Below are 21,601 nucleotides of genomic sequence, written 5' to 3' on the forward strand. Positions count from 1 at the left end.
AATGTGATTCCGAGGTACGGGCCATATATACTGCCCCATTTAATTTCGACCAGACGATCGAAATGGTCCATAGAGGCATTTTGTGTTTTATTAATTGAAGCGTGGCGGTATCGAACCAGCTACCTTCAAGTCTGTGTAGACGTGCACCGCAACTATTAGGCCACCGGAGCGGGCAAAGCACACGCATCAGGAGCGTAGGCAAAAATCTTTTAGAGGGAAGGGGGGGAGGGTGTTGGACCACACTTTGTGTTCGTACATGCGTTTGTATGTGTGCTTGTGTATATGCGCAAGCAAAATTCAAAAATTTTCGAAGGGCTTTTTTTCTTTGGGGCGGGGGAAATCAAATCTTCCCCAACCATTTGGCTTCGTCCTTCACACGCATATATTATAAGCGGCGTTTGGGTGAGCGTAAAAAAAAAAAAAAAAACACGCAGGTGGTTTAACGTATCACCAGCCTCTGTCATGTCTATCGCGGTTGGCGCTCGCGAGCTCTCATAAAGCGTTGTCGCGCACATATACATATATTAATCGATGGAGGCGGAAATGTTGTAGGCCCGTGTACTCAGATTTGGGTGCACGTTAAAGAACCCCAGGTGGTCGAAATTTCCGGAGCCCTCCACTACGGCGTCTCTCATAATCATCAGTGGTTTTGGGACGTTAAACCGCACATATCAATCAATTACATATATTAATCAACGGCCACTTGCCCGTCCTCTCTCATCGTTTGCTTTTGTATTGCTCGCTTGTGTCATTTTTTATCGATAAGCCGCACAACCTTGGCGCGAAGTTTTTGCATCCGACTCATTTAATTCTTCCAGTGCTCTGGCGCACGGATTTTCCGGTTAGTTTCGTCTTTCTTTATTTACTTTTTTCAAATTGTCACATCCGCGACCTTCCCAGAAGATTGCCCTATATACAGTATCCACTGCGCGTCGGCCACGGTTTGGGCCCGAAGCGTACGCCGTCCGATAAGGCGCTACTTCCTCGTGGCGATAACAGTAGTGACAGGACGAGATAAGGTAGCGACCGCAGTGTTCGTCTGCGATAGGAACGACGTGCAAACGTGAAGCGGGAACTGATCGAGTTTGGCCTCATAAAACTGGGGGTGTGCTTAACCGCATTTTTCCCGCGCTGACCTTCTATTATTATTATTATTATTATTATTATTATTATTATTATTATTATTATTATTATTATTATTATTATTATTATTAGTTTCCCGTTGTGCGCGATTGCATGCCGCTATGGCGTATTGCGGTATACTTTGCGGGAATCCGCCTTACGTCGCCGAATAACACCTTGGAAATGTGTTTTCTTTTTACTTTATTATTATTTTATTTTTTCACGGTGCTAACACAAGTTCTGGGTGTACGTACACTGAGCATGAAAAGTACGCGACTTGTCGCCACCACAACAAATGCGAGTCTCTTGTCTTTTATAGTGCGTAATGCTTCTAATAGGTTAAAGTATGAACTGCAGGCTAGAACATTCACTTCAAAATACTGCAGGCCAACAGTCTGAGTAGGAGGGAGTGATACATAATACATACACATATTTAACAACGCACAAGTGAAAAAAAAAAGAAAGAATATAATGCTTCGTGACGCCAACAGGTAGAAAAAAGTGTCCCACACTGGCCGTCATGGCAACAAACGGCGCTGACTGACACTGCAGCGTGACTGACACTGCAACGTTTAAATGTACATGTATACCCCGTAAAGTAAATGGGTGGGAGGGGGAGTTACTGCCGCTGTAGCTCAGCTGGTAGAGCATCGGTCGCTTTATTCGAAGGTCACGGGTTCGCTGCCGGCCAGCGGCAAGTTTTGTTTTCGTCCACTTTTCTTTCTTCGCATTCACATTACGATTACCGCTAAATAACGTGCCCCGTACTTACTTTCCTTAGCATTAACTGTTAGTTCACTTTATTGCCTAAAAAAGAAACTGAGGACATAAATTTCTACCTATTTCCTTACTACAGTACAATTTCGAGGTTATGGTCCCAAGTGGTGGAGCGAGAAGGCAGCCTTCTCGAACGTTTCACGTCCCGCAAACTTCTTCTGCAAGGTGTGCTTAAGGTATTGCAGTACACTTACGCCAATTCGTTCTCGGGCCACCATGGGGCATCTCAAGCCGCCTTGGTGGTCGCCACTGACCCGAATCTCGCCGAATGGAATCCCGCCCTGGGTGGCCGCGATGCGACGGACGCGAAATTCGACAGGCTGTGCGACGTCAGTGGACGCTGGGGAACACCGTGCACATGGTAGAATTTCCCGAGCCCTCCGTTACAGCCTCTCTCATAATCATATTGTGGTGTTGGGAACTACAACGGTACCAATTGTTGTTGTTGTTGTTGTTGTTGAATACGAGACGCAGAACTATTAGTATTAGTATGTTGAATACGAGACGCAATTACTATTATGATAACGGCGGGTTCGTTTTCTCAAGCAATCAAGTATGTCGGATACGGAAATGTTGTAGGCCCGTGTGCTCAGATTTGGGTGCACGTTAAAGAACCCCAGGTGGTCGAAATTTCCGGAGCCCTCCACTACGGCGTCTCTCGTAATCATATGGTGGTTTTGGGACGTTAAACACCACAAATCAATCAAATCAATCGATCAATCAAATATGTCGGATACCCAACCTCACACTCACACTCGTAACACAAAAGTTACTGCATTAACGTCGTTTCGACATACTTATTAATGAGCTCGAAAAACAATTTTTTTCTTCACTCATTTAGATTACAGCAGCTTCATTGATTGATTGATATGTGGGGTTTAAAGTCCCAAAACCACCATATATATAATTATGAGAGACGCCGTAGTGGAGGGCTCTGGGAATTTCGACCACCTGGGGTTCTTTAACGTGCACCCAAATTTAAGCACACGGGCCTACAACATTTCCGCCTCCATCGGAAATGCAGCCGGGATTCGATCCCGCGACCTGCGGGTCAGCAGCCGAGTACCTTAGCCACTGGACCACCGCGGCGGGGCTATTACGGCAGCTTCAGAAGTCTGTCTCTGTTCCCTATAATCTCTATATAGACAGCCCTTATTGTAGGCCGCAAGGCGGCTATCGCAGATATTGCGCGCACCAGTTTGCTGGTACCGTGGTAGACATACAGCTTTGGAGATAAGTGGATCTATATACTGTGAGAAAGGAGAAAGGGGGTGAGAAATAAAGGGAGGTGGGGGGCACCGTAGTTTGACGGCGCTCGTCGCCAACAGCGAGGTAGTACTAAGTACAACATGTGTCGTTGAGGTGTGCTCTCGGTCACTTAGTGCGACACGATCAAGTTGACTATTATACCCGTGCCATTGGAATATCCCGCATTAAGCTTTGATTTGAACAGTACCCCTGCTTCAGCTATCACTTGGGGTATATATACCTATTGCTATAAGCGCGTGTGCATGTACATCGGCTTAGCCTGAGCGGATTGCGTTGAAACCTGCTCCCCGTCCGTTCGAAACTCACGGAGTTCGTATGCATTTAGTCGTCTTATATACAATGCGCTTCTTGGGAAACCTTGTGATTTGTTCCAAGTCTCTCGCAATTCCTTTAGAAGGCGTTGCGTAAGGGAAGCATCAAGAATGGCTATGTGGTTTATACTATTGAGGAATAACAGACAATGATGCCAGGGAAAGTATTAGGGGATGTTATTAGAAGTAACTTTAATGTAAATGAAACGGAAAGAAAAGTGAAGGAAGGGATAAGTTGCCACCGAGGTTTACAGGCTGCTTGAGAGATACTATAAAATGGACGCACACGCATGCCACTCGTGCTGATTTGTTGGTCGTTTTCTTACGTGTATCGATCTTCAGCCGTGGCACCGCTTTAGCCGGAGACGGTTTTCGTACGACTCCCATTAACGCCCTTTAACCAACCGTGCAATCGATTCCGTTATTCCCTGCTGCCTCTGATTGACTCAATTAGGCAGTGTGGCTGAACTTCGCCGTGTTTTTCGGAGATTAATTACCCTCCTTCCTCCACCCCAGCGGTGCGTGGTTGTGGTGCTGAACTTCTGACTCAAAGGTTGCGAGATGGAATCCCCGACCGCGTGCTTTTTTGTCTTTTTTTATGGAGGCGGAAAAGTGCTTGAAGCCCGTGTATTCTAGCGACCCCGCATTCTGTGCTCTTTCGGTGCACTTGAAAGAGCACCAGGTCGAATGGAATTGGAGAATAACTTTCAAACTTGAGATGGTCGAAAATTTTAGAGCCTTCTACTACGGCGCCCCCCCCCCCCTCCTTCCTCCATACCCCGGTTTTGGCACGTCAAAACCGAACAATTGTTACAGAGATTAAATTTTGCCGCCCTCTTCGTGACAATGGTGTCGTGAGCGAACGACGGACGTAGTGGGTACCTTGCAGGTGTACTCGTAATAGTTACCCAAAGAGTTTAAAAGGGAGGCTCAGAAGAACCGCTCTTCCAGCTTTCGCCGTGACTGTGCTGCGCGGGCTTGGGCGGCTTTTTTTTTTTTTTTTCCGTGGTCCCGATAAACGGCGTTATCTTCTCTGTCACGACGGGGCTCTGCGCGTTTACGATTTTTCTTGTATGTTTGTAGTTTTTTTTTGTTTGTTATCTTCCTTCTCGTTTCACATTTTCTTTTTGCCTTCGTCGGCGATTCGAGCGCTCGCGCTGCCCACTCCCGTGTGTCATACGCGTACAGCCTCGGAGGCTTATCGCGCGTCGTGTTTTGTGAGCGGCGAGAGCGCAGAGGTCGGAGGGGGATCGGGAGGCGTGTCCTCTGGCTTAATTGTCACCTCGAGTGACACTGTAATGCCTCGAGAGAATGGTAAAAAAAGAAAGAAAAAAAACCTAATGTTAGACCGATAATCAGATCGATAAAAAATAGAAAAACAAGGAAGGGGCTAAGTATGTAGCTAAGAGTGTTTCTGGTGCTCCGCTAACTGCGTGGTAATGCAGCTTTTTTTGTTTTTATTGTTGTTTTCCTCTGGAGATGGCTCGTACTCAAATGGCCTGTCTTTTTCTTCTTGCTTACGTGCTCCGCAAACGTCGACAGCTATTTGTTGGGCTGTTTCTCTCATTTTTTTTAGTGGAGAGAGTCACCCAATTCTTGTGGTGCATAGCGGTTTACGATAGTCCGTGACCACATTACAAAGCGTGACGACGTAAGACTTCGACAAGCCGGGACCCTCCTGAGGTGCTTCGCGCCTAAAGAAATTGAAGGATTGCCCCCCGGCGATGTTGCCCCTCGTTCGTCCCTTAGCCGGCTGCTCCTGGGTGTCGGATCTTGGCTGTAGCGTTACAATGTTTCACTGCGTGGGTGTTGGCTGTGGGTTTTCAGTGCGGCACGCTCGAGGCAATACACAGGTGTCTAATATGCACACAAGTAACGCATGCATTCAAGCACACACACACACGGTCTTCTCTTACCCACAGCGTAGTACTTACGGCGTAAGCAAAAAAGGAGTTAATTAAACGTACCCTGGAACAGTTTCAGTGACTTTTTGCAAACACATTGAGCTGGCAGACTAAGTGTCAGGAGTTACTTAGAGACAGATTTGTGCTCTATGCATAAACTGTGCAATTTGTTAGAACGCTTTAAAGCTGTGAATCGCTTCAGATCGTTGCGGCTCCGTCCAAACGCGTTTTCAACCGCCCATTCACAGAGCGACACAGCGCACGCCAGCAGCACGTCACTTTGGCGTCTGATCTGATTGGCTGTTGTGGGCCGTAGAAATGGGCGAAAGGAAAATCGGCTGGCAGGGTGGTGGCACCGGTCGGAGCAATCCACTCCGCGATCTTTGTCTATGTTGCCAGACGGCGCGCGTGCTGCCGGGCGCACTATGTGATGGCCTCGGAGACTGTGCGCTATCTGTTGGCGTGCGATTTCGGAGGTCTAGACTGGTGAAAGCTCAAATCGTCACTCACGAAAGCTCTGCGATGCCAGCGTGTCTCATCATTTGAGAAAGCCACGCAGAGGTGAAAATGGGGGGGGGGGGGGGGGGATACAATATAATTGTCCGTAGCGGCCTTGATACGCGGTGTGTCACTAAATTTTTGGTGCGAATGGTTTCGTGATGATTTTGCCTAAACGCTGACAAAACTTCAAGAAAACTGTTTCGGGGTCTTTTCAAAGGTGGACTAAAAAAGAAAGTCTGCCGCCTGTGTACAGACCCAACCGGTGACCTGCTGATAACGTGCGCGATGCCGCCCCGCCGCGGTGGTCTAGTGGCTAAGGTACTCGGCTGCTGACCCGCAGGGCGCGGGTTCGATTCCCGGCTGTGGCGGCTGCATTTCCGATGGAGGCGGAAATGTTGTAGGCCCGTGTGCTCAGATTTGGTTGCACGTTAAAGAACCCCGGGTGGTCTAAATTTCCGGAGCCCTCCACTACGGCGTCTCTCATAATCATATGGTGGTTTTCGGACGTTAAACCCCACATATCAATCAATCAACGTGCGCGATGCCGTACCAGTTCAGTTAGCACAGCGGTCACTCAACCCGTACACTTTGCCGGCTGTTTCCGTGTGTGTAAAGTGTTGGAGTCGCCGTGAATGCGAGCGTGGCACATTTCTTATACCCCTGTCACACGGCCACCACCAAACTCCGTTGAACACCGTCAACGTAAAAATCTCCCCTAGGGGGTTCGACGGAGAAGGAGTTGTGGCAGTGTCACACGGCAATGACAAGGTTGCAACAGTTGCCGCGAGGGGGCTCAGCTGGCGCTGTTTGATTTTCGGAAAAGCATTCTAATCTCATCTCTTTTGATTTTTTTTTGTGAATCCTTGTTATGCGGTTTTTGCAAAAAAAGCACTATTAAGTAAGTATGCGACTAACAAACCATTAAAAATAATTTCAAATAAAAACGCATTTGCTAAATGTAGCAATGCTGCTAGTGACGATGACCACATTGTGCTTTTAGTTGTTTTTTTTTTTTTTGCCGGTATACATGCTCAATACGAAAATTCTTATGCCTCCTTGCCTCGTGAGCGCACATTTTGTGTTCTTCAGCCATGAGTGACACAGCGGACGACGTGAGGAAGTGGTGCGATATTGCGCTGGTAATGACGTTGATCGGCTGGCGCCGGCCGGCCCGACTCGCGAGGCACGGTGTGTAGGGCATCGGTGTTGAGAGTAAGTGAACTCTGGCGGGCGTAAATATTGTAAACAAACACGCGTTGTGAATGAGTACTGCAACTAAAGAACGTTTAAGATTGCCAAAATGTATTATTCTTTCACTGCGGCCACTTAGTGCTCGAAATTTTTCTCTGACCTCTAGACTGCTGGGGACAAGAGTACCTCGTTTCGCTGCGAAGGGAGATCGTTGAACGTCCTTTGGGAAATGCTCCGTTTACCTTCGTTTGCGTAAGGGTGGCCGTGTGACACGGATCGCATCTTCGTTGTCCTAAGGACGAGTTAAACGGTCTTCGCGGGTGCCCGTGTGACAGGGGTATTAAAGGAGGAGCGCTTCAGAGGGCCGTGCTGTCTTGTGCTTTCGTCCTTTGGCGAAGCCACGTGTAAAAAATACAGAAACAGAGAGGTAGAGAAAAACAGGTGAAGGATGGGAAGAAAAATGGATAGAAGTAAAGACAAAGAAAGTGATGAAGAGAGGAGGAAAGAGCCCGAGTAGAGCCAGTCGTTGATCAATAGATACGTCTCGAAATGTAGAGCGTATTACGTGTTCTTAAAATTATTTTAATACCAGAATATAGACATCTTATCGTGAAGTTTGTGTTCTTTGTTATGTAAAGAGCGTAAAAGCTTCAGGGCAGGAATAAAATACTAACTTCGGTCGGGACATTCAAAGGCACTCCTCACAATCGTTTATTTATTTATTTATTTATTTATTTATTTATTTGTTTGTTTGTTTGTTTGTTTGTTTGTTTTGAGCACTCGGTGTCTGCAAGAAACCTTTGAGATGCATTTTTGATATTCTGCCAATCCACAGATCCGGCTACGAAAGGGGATCTTCTCCTCATCAAAACTGTTACTGCGGAAAAGCCAGCTTTCGGGGGTTTCTGACGCGACGCGCAGACGCTGCATCTGAACGGTGCCGATTTCGCGCGCCGTACGTGGAGGATCTTTCTCTGGCTCTCCACCTCGATCTATCAGGGACTAGGGTGCTCGGCCGCTGACTCAGATGTCGCGGGTTCGATTCTGGCCGCGGCGGTCGCATTTTGACGGGGGGTGAAACGGTAAAGGCCCGTGTACAGTGCGCTGTATCGTAATCACATCGTGGTTTTGGCACGTAAAACTCCACATCGTCATCATCATCATCATCGTCACCACCATCATCAACACCACCACCACCACTACCACCACCATCATCATCACCATTATTATTATTATTATTATTATTATTATTATTATTATTAATATCTTCTCTGGCTGCCGTAGTAGTAGAGTAGCAGTACTAGCAGCTACCTGTATACCGTGCGGACATGTTCGCTAGGTGGGTGTTGTCCGAGGCCGCCCGTTTCTTGTACTGCCCCTGACGTGCGTCGCGTCGCCGACATGAAGGACGACTCCGTGTGCCGTTGAACACCGATCAGTGAGCTTGTGCGAAACGTTGTGGCCTTGCAATACCTTTAGCATGGTGCCATTTTTCGTCCTTCTTTCTTTTTTGTCCGTTTCACCCTCGTGAGACACTGCCCCGGTATATTCCCTAATGCGAAGCGTGTGGTGGGGCAGAATGAACGGCGGTTCCAGAAGTATTGCTTAACTATTGCTTAGGGGCACCGTCGAAACGTAAATCTAATCTACGAAAGAATTGCTTTTGCTCGCTTCCGACCCACTGAAGTTTCCCACTATATACTCTCGGCTCTCTTATATATATATATATATATATATATATATATATATATATATATATATATATATATATATACACACACACACACACACACACACATCCACAATTCGACAGTCGCCGAAGACGCGTGCAACGAGTGGTTTTCGTAAAAGCCGCCACACAATTGGCAAGAAAACCGCGCCATAGAACGCCGTCGCGAACGCGCCACGGTGCGGGACCGGCACGAGACTCGAGGGGCAAAGAAGAAGAGAACCGACCAAGTTCGAGACAGCGAGCAAGGGACATTCCGCCGAATTAATTTCACAGTCAAAACACAGTAATCATGTTCCCCTGATCTAGAAAATCTAAAGGAATTGACTTGCATTAACCACCGGCTTCTTGGCCAATCCCCCTTAGTGGGTGAGAGCCACAAAAGAAAGGAACAAGCAAGCAAGCAAGACATTTTAGGGGCGAAGCTTCTTACGGCGTGGCTTGTGCGTCCCTCGTAGTACGTAACCACCGGTGGCACATACCCGAAATAGCGGTCCTTACGTTTTTGACCTCCAAGGTGGTTCCGGTGAGAGATTTCTTCTGTGCGTTGCTGAACAATTAAAAAAAGTGCTCATCGCACATGTTAATGGCTGCTAAGGGGGGATGAGAGACGGGAGCATTCGGCCTTTAGGTAACGCGCACGCTGCGATCCCCATTAGCAGCTATTGTCATGTTCATCGAGCACGATCTGACAAGAAAGGGTTGCTACGTTATGCTCGCTGGGTGTAACCTCCTTGGTTTTAGAAAGGTTTAGCGACCGTTGGGCCGCATAGCCATGAATACAGTGAACTAGTATACACCATGAATGAACTCGAGGTGGTTAAAGGTGGGAAGTAAACCCGAAGCGCAAGCCGTAAGAAAGTGTGCATGTGCCACCTCCCGTTTAGTCATTGAAATGTCCGCTTGATGGCGGTGCTTCTATATGGAGAATATATGATGAAAAGATGCGAGATGGTGGTACTTGGAGTGCTGAATAGATGTACGAACAGACACACAGACAGGTGCATGGATCGACGCATGAATGGACGCAGGCGCGGATGCATAGACGAACGCAGGGACGGACGCACGAACAGACGCACGCACGGACGGGCGGATGGACGCATGGACGGTTACACAGACGTACGCAGGAACAGACGGAAGCAAGAACGAATGGACGGACGAATGCTTCGCCCCACTCCCCATCATTCACTCCGTGGATATGCTACCATTTTTTTTGGCCGACCATTTAGTTTTGAGTTTACGGGCACAAGATCGCCCTACATAGTTTATATAGTACCGTGCTTTTATCTCGCTGTAACCCACGATTGGCTGGGTGGAAGTGTTATGACCCCTTCAACAACTGTTGTTATTGGGAACCGAACCCAAAAACTCACAGCATTGTATGTGGACGCTCTCTAAGGGCCAAACCTCATAAGCGCGAAAATGCACGCGACGAGCGACGCGACGTAGATCGTCTTCGCGCGATCAGTCGCTAGCGCAGGCAAACCTCATTCACGCGACGGCTTCCGCGAGCGAATTCCACTGTTGCTGGCAGTGAGGCCGTCTACTCGCACCAAGAAAACCGCTTAGTGAACGGTATGCAATTTAAGAATAAAATATATTGTTGTATAATGGAACGGAAAGTGTTTATGAATGCCTTGCAGCACTTTCTTTATATGCACATGCGTAATAAACATTGCGTTATTTCTTGTTGCGCATACGTGCCTCGGGCAGGGTCACGTGCACCTATGTAGTCGTTGCCTTTTCCGGTTTTTCGCTATTGGCTGCTTGAGCCCGGCACTTCCGGGCGATGGGCGACGGTTTCCAAATCTGGAGAACCGAGCGATCGCGCGAAAACTACCCCGCGACACGTCGCGCGAACGCCCCGTTTCGTCGCTCATGGCATCGCTCGTCGCTGTCGCGTGCATTTTCGCGCTTATGAGGTTTGCTCTTAACACATCCACACCGCCGACCCCGCCGCGGTGGTCTAGTGGTTATAAGGTACTCGGCTGCTGACCCGCACGTCGCGGGATCGAATACCGGCGGTGGCGGTGGCTGCATTCCCGATGGAGGCGGAAACGTTGTAGGCCCGTGTGCTCAGATTTGGGTGCACGTTAAAAGAACCCCGGGTGGTCTCAATCTCCGGAGCCCTCCACTACGGCGTCTCTCATATGGTGGCTTCGGGACACCGTAAACCCCACATATCAATCAACGTCCACACCGCCGCTGCGGTTAGGGACCTCGGAAGCTCTCACCCGAAGATTTATCGTCCCCTGCCGTGGGAGAGGTGTATCGCCGTGAAGATGCCGTGTTGCGTAACAGTGGCGGGAGACGCCGCGCGTAAAGAAGTGGCGACGGGGGTGGTTTTTTTTTTTTTCTCCTTCGGCGACCTTGTCGCACACTCGGCTCTCTTATCGGTGCTCGACCGCCCGTGCATGTATAAGAGAACCGGCCGAGGGGGGTGAACGATCGCCGTCCGCCTCGAGCGGGATCCCCCCTGCAGGCCCGATCGGTCTCTCAATTTCGAACAGCGGTATATATGCGCGAATGCGATCGTGACGGTGATAAACGGGTGTATATAATCACGGGTGAAAATGTGACGTCAGTCTTTTATGATTATTATTATAACGATTGGCACGCGCATTTGCTCGAGATAACCATGCCATGACACAAAGGAGGTGGTCGTTGACGATATTGCTGACTCTGATACCAACGCGCTATAGAATAAGACGAATCCGTGTACTACCTATCATTCCCTTGCTGGCTGGAGTGCCGTGCGTTGATGTTCCGATAGATGGACGGATGGATGGATGAATGGGTTGGTTGATATGGCTGTGCCCTTTAGATCGGGTGGTGGCTAACGCCACCTAGCCGTAATACTTAGTGAACAAGAACTAAATTTATTTTTTCCCCTTTAAATAGTGAGGTTGAGGACTGCTACTTTGCAGTGAAAGGTTTAATTTTCACTCGTGCCTTGACTTTAGCCACCGATCAGATAACCTCCTTCTAGTTAAGTCTACCCGCTTAAAGTCTATTTTGCCCTCCCTGGCCCTAAACCCCAGTGCTTTAAAAAACTCTGCGCCATCATCCTAAACTATAGGGTGAAACCCTTTTCAGAACATTGTCAGGTGTTCGGCAGTTTCATCTTTCTCTCCACACGCACTGCATACCGTGTCTACCCCTTCGTGGCTCTACTGACTCTGTCTTGGTTCGCAATACTCCCGTACTGGCGTCAAACAGTGGAGAACTACCCCGAGTATTATCATAGATCCTTTCCTTGGCAATTTCCTGCTTAAAAGTTCGATAGATCTCTAGTGCAGGCTTTTTAATCATGCTAATTCTCCACATACCGGTCTCAGCTTCCTTCACCTTTTTTTTTTAACCGATAGTTATTTTTTGTTTGGCCCCCTGTTGTTTTCTAAGTATTTACTCGTCAATTTTCTCGTTAGCTTCCTCCATTCTGTATCGACATTCTTCATGTACAATTAGCTGAATACCTTTCCTAGCCCAACGCTCCTCCCCCATTTCTCTCAATCGCTTCTCAAATTTTATCTCGCTGTTAGCTTCCCTGCCCTCGAATGATGTCCATCCCATGTCACCTTGTACTCCCTGATTTGGTGTATTCCCGTGAGCACCTATTCCACGTTGCTTAATTTCTAATCTAGCGCCATATACACTAGCTCCAGAGTTTCCCCGAGTGTATTTATAGGAAACTCTACGGGAGGTGGGGCGGGGGGGGGGGGGGTACAGCGAGCTACAGCTCATGTGTGTCGATACGTTAAGTCCGTCAGTGCTGTGCAGGCAGACAAAAGTTTTGAGGCCACGAGACACGACGCTGAATATTACCGCCGGCTGCCTTGAATTTGCTGTCTTTTAAATAAGATATTCTTTCTCTGGGACCTTCGACGCAAAAATTTTGGTTTGTTCTGTTTGTTCGTATGTCTATCTGTAAATTTCTTTGTTTGTCCGCCTTTAACGGCACCCCAAACGGCGGACCCATCCGCAGCGCTCACCAATATTGCTCACGATTTAGCGTTCATACTTGTGTGATTGTCAATATTAAAGCGATTATTGCGCACACCCGAGGCATCATAACAACACGTCGATAATCTATGTGTGTGCCTTTATGCTAGAAAATACATAATTCTAAGGACCGTAGCGTTTATCACGCTGCGCACATAATTCAACGCTTGCACGAAAAGGCAAGTGTTTCCAACGCTTTGCTAAGACGACACGGTGGCGGCACTTACCCGTCGCCTTGCGTTCTACACCTTACCGCCTCCAAGACGGGCGTGCACGCCGCGCACTTCGTTTTCCAATATAACTGCCAGATGGCGCTCGTGTCTCACGTGTGACGTGATTCCATGCGCTCGTTCGCCTGCGCTGCTTGCTCGAGGCACTATCACGCAGCGCCTCCAGTATACCATTCAGCCCCGCCGCGGTGGTCTAGTGGTTAAGGTACCTTATACTCGGCTGCTGACCCGCAGGGCGCGGGTTCAAATCCCGGCTGCGGCGGCTGCATTTCCGATGGAGGCGGAAATGTCGTAGGCCCGTGTGCTCAGATTTGGGTGCACGTTAAAGAACCCCAGGTGGTCCAAATTTCCGGAGCCCTCCACTACGGCGTCTCTCATAATCATATATAGTGGTTTTGGGACGTTAAACCCCACATATCAATCAATCAGTATACCATTCACTGATTTTCTTGCGCAGAGCATCGAATAACCGTTTTGCAGTGTAACATGCAAATACGGGGTCTTTTTTTTTTTTCTTTTTCGTACCTCTTCTGCAACGTATCGCTATATGTACTGCTAGAACAGAGTCGCAAGTCGCTGGGAAATTCAGTCTGCTCGTTCACGACGAAACCCTTGCCGTATACGAAATAGCGCTCGCCTGTATACACGTATTGAGCCGCGTTCTTCACGTGATGTCGCCACGGCTGTAGCCGGGCGATGGAGAAACAGTATATGGTGCGTCGTCCCGCGTTGTTTGGAAAAGGCTTCGCTCGAAGCGCGCGCGCGCGGTCGATATAATATAGCTGCGGTCTCGCAATGGCTTCTGTGCAATGGCTTCTATGTGGATGGACGGCGTTGTGCGGTCTACGAACCTGCTATAGATGTAGCGCGAAATTTGCTTCAATGACACGGAAGGCCGAGACGCAAGCAATCTTTGGGCATTACGACTATAGGGATATATTCATCACGGGGAGTATCCTCTGTCGAGGAAGAAGAGGCGCGCATAAATACACCCCTCACTTCCTTCTCATAAAGAAGGAACCCAACTTCACACCGTGCCCGGTTTCTCCTCTTCAATCAATTAGTGTTTTCTCCTGTTATCTTATGTAACTCGCATATGCTATACAATTGCCAGGTTTTGTTTTTGTTTTTTTGCTCCTCAGTTGTCCATGTGTATAAGTTTTTTTTTTTTTTTTTGGCTGTGAATCGTAACTACGCACACAATTTTCTGTGCCTCATAGTTTGATTTCTGTAGAAATGTTGATGTATTTGATTTTTTTTTCGACCCATGTTTATATTTTTGTCGTGTACGTCTGGTTTTTATACGTGTGTATGCGCTGGAGATAAGGTTATCAGCCGCATACGATACGGCAATGTGATCTTGTATCTAGGGGACTCGTGGTTTCTCGTTTCGTTGCCGCCTTTCACTCAGGTTGCCCCGAATGCGGACGCATGACCCGTTTGTTGTTGTTGTTGTTGCCGTCGTCGTCGTCTGCAACAGCTGAAGTGTTGCGTCACTAAGTGGCTGGGTGAAGGTCCGATTTTTGCATGCAGGAAGAACACAGTTCGGGGCCATGGATTGATTGAAGTTTATGTTCGCGAAATAAATACAAATCGATTGCGAACTCTCTATGGCCCCTTGGCCAAAAAATAGTATTGGGGCCACTTGCAGGCGGGTAATTGACAGATGTGTTCGTCAGGGACGTTTGGTTGCAAAATGAGCAACAGCAGAGAATGACCAATCTCGTAGGAAGGAAACTATAGCGGGTCGGGAACTCACGCGCCGAGCTGCGTCTGCCTTCATTTTCCCGGAAGGTGAATGGCAGGTTGCCCAGTTTGTATTTCTTCTTGCGCACGGATACAACGTATAACATCGCGCCGTTAAGGTTCTCCATGTTTAACCACAACAGCTGGATGTTTTGACTAAACATCGTTTAGTGGTGATGTTTTCCATGAGCTGCTTTTTCTTATTTTTTGTTCGAAGCTTGTTTTCGATTCCGATATAAGCTCCCCTAATTTTGTAATAATAATAATAATGATGATGATGGCGTTCTTGGTCAGTGTGCGTGAGCTCCCCGTCTCCCCTAATTTTGTAATAATAATAATAATGATGATGATGGCGTTCTTGGTCAGTGTGCGTGAGCTCCCCGTGATAGACGAGCTGGAAAAGCGAAAATTTTGTGCTGATTCTGAGCAAACGTGCTGCAATATCCCCCTCTTGTTCTTGCTTGCAGGAGGGACCCTGCGTCGTGGATGTGCACTGCCGTAGTAGCCGCAGCCCCTCTCCTTGCCGTCCTCGGTGAGCTGGCTTCCCCACCGCGTAGCGTGTCCTGAGCTACGTCTCGAGGTAAGTGCCGTTATATAGCGGTGACTGAGTCACTTCTTAGCAGCTCGGAATCACTCTGGTTGTTCCGTTGGAAGACACGGGCGGCTCCAGCCGCTCAACTTATGTGGGAGTGGCGGTCGCTGGAAGAGAAACGGGACGAGGGGGAGGAGGGGGTGTTTCTGATTATGCTTTCAGCAGTAACTATCATTACAATAATCCCATCGCAGCATAAATACCGTTAGTTTGTCCCGCCCATCAGTCGTGATTGGTGAAGGAGGTGGGCGACGGGCACTGAAGGAAGGCGGGGGGGGGGGGGAATCGCCTTTACTGCACCTCTAACCGAATCTGCCACTGGGATTACAGAACATAGGCCACTTGGCACAAAACAACAAATAACGTGCGTGTGCGTATGTTAAGGGCTATCGACAGTTTATTGCAGGCTTTCTATTGTAAGACGCTCTTGCGGGCTTGCTGCTCCACATCAGGAAGGAGGGAACGAGACACCACAAGAGGCCTTGTTCGTTGTCTTCCGTGTTCCTGTTTTGAGCAGCTATTAATAATAATTGTTCGGGTTCTACCTCCCTAAACCTCGATATGATCCAGAGCGACGCCGTAGCGGAGGGCTCCGGGATCTTCGGCCTCCCGGTGTTCTTGAATGTGCACCTAAACCTATAGGCACTTGGGGCCTCAACATTTTCGTCTCCATCGAAAATGCGGCTGGTGCGACCGAGATTTGACGCCTGGTGTTTTGGTTTTCCGCAGTTATTAAAAAAAAAAACAGGCGTTTAGCAGTCAGTTTTCTTCTCTGCATTGATTACGCGGACCTCGAAACTGTTGCCGAAGTGTCGGTGCCCCGAAGCGGATATCTAGAGTAGCGACGTCGCCGTATAGCCGCTTCGGGACCCAGACAATATGCGCGTATAGTAGTTCGAAGATCGCAGCTTCAGATGCCACCGACCGGAAGAGTGATTTTTTTTTTTCGTCCGCTTGGGTTCACTCTAATTTACGCCACAATTAGTACACTACTCTTAAAGTCATAACGCTTTCCCCCAGAGCCTGGGCCTTCCGTGTGCAAGAATTTTCACGGCGAAAGCTGTTATGAAATCATAACTCGGGTCACGCGTGACACCGTAGTTGTCCGCCGCTGCCACCGGTGTCCGTAGCCACTGTCGCACGAAATGAGGGAAAAAAAAAACTTGGTACTAGTACCAAGGACACAGTTAAGCTCGAAACCGGGTTCGCTCCGTGCCAGCCCAGTATTCTACCACCGAGCCACGCCGGTGCTTGGAACTTGTTGGCAAACTTGCCTTAGGCAGGCTTGATGTCAGGAAAAGGGGGGGGGGGAGTGATTTTTAAATGAGTGAAAAGAAGATAAAAGTGAGCCCTGTAACTCTCTGCATCATGGTGCGACACCTCAACAGTGGCTAACGAAGGATGAAGGGTAAAGAGAGATTAAAATGATTGGGAGGATTAAAAGGGATAGGGATAGAGATAGAGGAGGGACAGAGAGACTCACATGCAGAAATAAATAAGGGGAAGATAGGAAAGATGGAGACCGTCGCAGGAGTCCGAGGACGGGGCACCACTCAGCGAGAGCTCTTGTCGGCGTCAGGAGATGGTGGAGGGCGAGCCAGTCGGCCAGAGCTGCGCTGTCGTCGGATATCGCGGGGGCACAACCGGTCGGCACGAAATCCAGCGAGCGAGTCAGATGTCGGTAAAGGAATCGCGTTAATACGAGTAATAAAGCGTTTTAGAACATCGAAAGAACAACCAGGCGTTACACACTGCGAATAGCGTAACGAGTGGGCCGTCCAATGCTCCAACCAATTAGAGCAGCTTGTTCTTGATCACCTAATAACTGTGGCGCATACTGACTTCAGGCGTAATTCCTCATCGTCGTCAGGCACTGCATGAACAATAGGCACAAAATTCCTTGCAAGTGTTTAACGAACACCACGCTTCTCCAAGGAATGACGAAGGGTAGCAAAGCGAATGTCGGCCCACTATTCAGGAATTATTAATAATGCTGTAGTGGGTACCCAGCGAGTGTGTTTGCAGTAGTTACCCGATGAGTGTTTTGAAAAGGCTCTGAAAGGCCGCTCTTCTAGCCTTCGCTGTGACTATGCTGCGCCTTCCGCGCAGGCCTGACGTTTTTTTCGTCTAATCCATCTTCCATCCCCTCGCGAACTCATTGTTTCACTCTGTAGTGTCGCTTCGAGTTGCTCGTTTCGCTTCGCTGTGGAGCGGGCTACGCGCTGACATGGCGAGGCGTTTGCGTGTTTATCTCGGAGAGTGAGAGGGACGGTCTTCTTCCGCGACGTGTTCTCCGAAGTGGCCCCGTTGTCGTCATCCTCTTCCTCGCTCTGCTTGCTCGGCGTCCTCCGCGGTGCGACGACCGCTGCGCGTTGTAAGGCGGGCGAGGAGGTCCTGCCGCTCGTTGTTCCTCCTCCTCCTCTTCCTCCTTGGCTGTGGCCTCGATCGCCAACCGCGACGTGCCGTGGAAGGTCACTAGCGCAGCGCGCCTCCCGTTTGCTGGCCTGGCTGTGATGTCCGCTTGCTCGGTTTCTTCGCGTCGTGCGTCCGCTAGTCGAGTTACCCCTGCTTGGCTGTTTTAAGAGGATAATAATGATGTCAGGTGGTCGCCACTGTGAAGAATGCGGGGCCCGGACTCGTTTTAAGGCGCACTAAAGCGAAGCAATAAATTAGTGCAAAGTATCCGGATAAATTGCACTGAAAATTTGGGTGTCGTTAATAATAACAATAATAATAATGTTTTATTGATATTTTCATAAAGCAACAATGCTATACATTATTGGCGTGCCAAAGCCTCATTGGGTTCGAAGGGCAGAGCCGACATACAGCAAACAGGAACTGATTTATCTTGTCTTGTCTCCTAGGAGATCTTGGCTCATACCCACATGGGGGATTGGCCACACTGTGCCTCATAGTAGATCATTTTTTACAACGCTTGCTAAAAAAAATAAAGAGAAGTTAGATAGGAACAATAATAATGTTCCTTTGAAAAAACGTGAAAAAATTTCAGAAGAATGCGATAAACCAGAATATATAAAACAAATTAACAAGAATGACGAAGGGGGAGCAAGAATTGAATATATCTGGCAGTACCACTAGCAGCGTATCCATCTAAAAGCGCACAAGCGCAGACTTTTTTTTTTTCTTTTTTCTTTTCGAGCGACATGCAATATGTAGGCGCACGTGTACCGCAGTGCGTGAAGAAATAAAACTAATGCTAATACGTATAACATCACCCAGCCCTTACATGAGTTAATTTTACCACTACAGATTCGTAAATAAAGAAAAATTGATGTCAAAAGTATTATCACGTTCAAATTTCCTGCCCAAATATCCTATCGTAACGTCACGGATTTCTTCGAAGTCAAGTGAAGTTTACTTTTCGTTTTGATGGGTGCATACATCGATTACTTATTAAGTAGTTTGGCACCAAAGCGCTGGTGAAAGGCAATGGAATGCTTGCGAATGCACCAATCCCCTCTCGGGCCACTACAGCGCGTAACGTGCGGCACGTCTATGTAATGCGTAAGGGCAGTGCATCTGAATACAGTGGAGATGCAATGCAGGCTTTTTAAAAAGTGTTTGAACGATGACAAATTTGAGCGTCTCCCCCCCCCCTTTTTTTTTCGTTTGTCTACATTATCTCAACGAAAGTTTCTGAAAGTTGGTGTGTGAAGTCTGTCTACGTTGGAAGACAGTGTACTGAGTTTTTACACTTTAGGAACTTCGTAGATTCTAGAAGAAATCGTCAAAATCTAAGACGTCACGCCGACTGGTTCCGGAACTTTTATTTGGGGTCGCCATCCGCTTTTTATTTTGTTAATTTTATTATCCTTTATTAGTGTTTTTTCTCTCGTCTCCTTGCTGCAAGAGTGGTGTTGCTATTGGACCACAACGTGAAAGGTGGAAGTGCCGTTTTCTCTTTTCCGCCCCGAAATTATTCCCCCACTCCTCCACCTCACGTGTAGGGTAGCCGACAGAGCCAAAGCTTGTTTAGCTTCCCTGTGCTGCTCTTCGGTTTCTCTCTCTTTATGAGAAAGTCGATCTGCATCAGTGGGAACTCCCTTGGCCCTTTACCGGCCAAGGCTAGGCGCGTGCGCTTGGCCCCCACTTGTGCTCGGTGTTCTACTATAGTTAATTAAAATGACCGCCGCAGGACAACGCTCGAACCATTTCTACTGGCATTGTTTTGATCTCTACTTAATTTCGTTGATTTTCGCGTTGAAAAGCTTGATTACCGGAGATTTAGAGCGTCTGCTTGAGGCTTTGTTCGCCGCTGAGGATCGGTAGTAGTTGTGCTCGGCTGCTGACTGGGAGGTCGCGGGTTCGATTCCGGCCGCGGTGGTCGAGTTTTACGTGACTCGAGGAAGTACTACGTAGCATGCTCACCCAGCGATTATACCGTTCGTCGGCCACTGATGCCACTGCTCGTTTTCCCGTTGATGACGCCGATGGCTGATGTAAGCGTGCATGCAGGGTTCACGACGTAGGCGAAATTGTAGATGTGCCCGTGTGTTGGGCGACGGGAGTGGGCGTCAAAGAACACCAGGTGGTCTGAATGTGCCGAGCCCTCCGCTGTACGGCGTCTCTCGTATTGGTATCCCGGTTTTGGCACGTAAAACATCCATCAATAAAACCGGTCGAGCTACCTCGATGGAGCAAGATGGCAAGTTGGATTACGTTCATAATTGAAAACTTTGTCGAAGCGCACTAAAAAACGGACAGACAGAGAAAAGGCTGACAAGGACAGCGCTTGTCTCGGCAGCCTCTTCTGTCCGTTCGTTTTTCAGTGCGCTTCAACAAAATTTTCGACTACCTCGATGGGTCGCAGTATAGTGCGCTTTTTTCCCCCTCCTTCACTTACGACTGCTATGTGCCCACACCAGGAAGCGCCATGGCGGTTATCTTTTTTTTTAAAGTTATGGAATATCTGACGCATTTTGGGGATTGATTTTGTGAGAAGCATTCGACGAGCAGCCTGTAGACCAGCCTTTGGGCCCAGCGGTATACGAGGTGGGTCGACGTCATCGTGTCAATTGAGGAGTTGACATATACGGTCGGACTGGAAAGGCTGGTGACCTGCAGGCGCGCCGACTTCACTGACACCTGAAAGGTGACTCGCGGTGGTTCTATGCGAGGCCAGTACTCGCGTTAGGGCACTGTATACGACACCTCTGTTGGAACGAAGTGCGTGCTCCGGCGCGATGAGCTGCGTATCACGAGGAGCGCTCGTTGGCCTTCGGGTTCGAGCAGCGCTTAGCCGGCGCTTGCTTGGACCTAGCGAGTACACGTGTTACGACGTTTATTTCATGATGATCAAAGCGATTAACCAACGCTGCTACCACAACTGGCATTGCCTCACGTCGCGCCTGTGTATGTTAATTAGCAGTTTAAACCGTGGTGCGACTTTGTGGTGAGGCAATACTTTTTTTGCAGACTAGTTGGTTCATACTTGAAAAATTGAATTGCTGCACAAACTTGAAGAAAAACAAGGGAGACAGGAAAGAGCGCAGTTGTTTTGGGTCGGCTTTGTTTGCGGCGTCTTTGGTTTTGTGCGCATCGTGGAAGCGCAGCGTAGCATGCGTATATATTGGTTTCAAAAAAAAAAAATGACGACATAAACAGTTGGTAGAACTGCGCTCTTTCCTGTCTCCCTTGTTTTTCTTCAAGTTTGTGCAGCAATTCAATTTTTCATTTGTGGTGAGGATGCCTGACTGCCTCGCAGAATTCCGCTGTTCGATGCCGACTTGGTGGTGAAATATGACTTAACTAGAAATCCGACGAGTGGAAGGCCCGGGCCAGCAGGACCCTCGTAAATTGTCGCTTGCAACGCTTGCTGCCGCGCTGCCTCCATGCATATGGCTCGTTAGCGGCCTCAAAGTTGGTTTCATAAGCTCTGAACTGAGTGAGGCGTCCTGCCACGGCGCCCGCAGATGTTCCGGGGGAGACCTTAATCGTGAGTTTTGTGCGTCTATTGGGACTCTCGGCGTTGCTCGCAATTGATACGGACCGTGAATGACGTGTATAGTGCACACCCACATTCTATACGGACTCCAGGGGTGGACTTGTTCCACATGTCACGAGGCTGTTTCATGGGCAAGCTCTCGTGTAGGTTCGTGTAAAGCAAAAACCACCGATGACATAACCATCATCGGGAAAAGAGCTGACGAGACCATTTGCTTCCACCCTAATTCCCAACACTCAATATATTTAGAAACCCCTAAAAA

General features: G+C 48.5%; 1 protein-coding gene across 3 annotated transcripts in view; it reads left to right on the forward strand.

The window, feature by feature from the left end:
- The window catches only part of Hers (Histone gene-specific Epigenetic Repressor in late S phase), an 87,412-nt gene that overhangs the window by 34,191 nt on the left and 31,620 nt on the right, over positions 1-21,601 (forward strand). For all 3 annotated transcript variants that reach the window (XM_037418662.2, XM_037418664.2, XM_037418663.2), the window contains exon 2: positions 15,250-15,362. The gene's annotated coding sequence lies outside the window, so the exon portion shown is untranslated. The remainder of the gene's footprint in view (positions 1-15,249; positions 15,363-21,601) is intronic.

This window comes from Rhipicephalus microplus, chromosome 6 (genome assembly GCF_043290135.1).
Source record: "Rhipicephalus microplus isolate Deutch F79 chromosome 6, USDA_Rmic, whole genome shotgun sequence".
In the NCBI taxonomy this organism is placed as follows: Eukaryota; Metazoa; Arthropoda; class Arachnida; order Ixodida; family Ixodidae; genus Rhipicephalus; species Rhipicephalus microplus.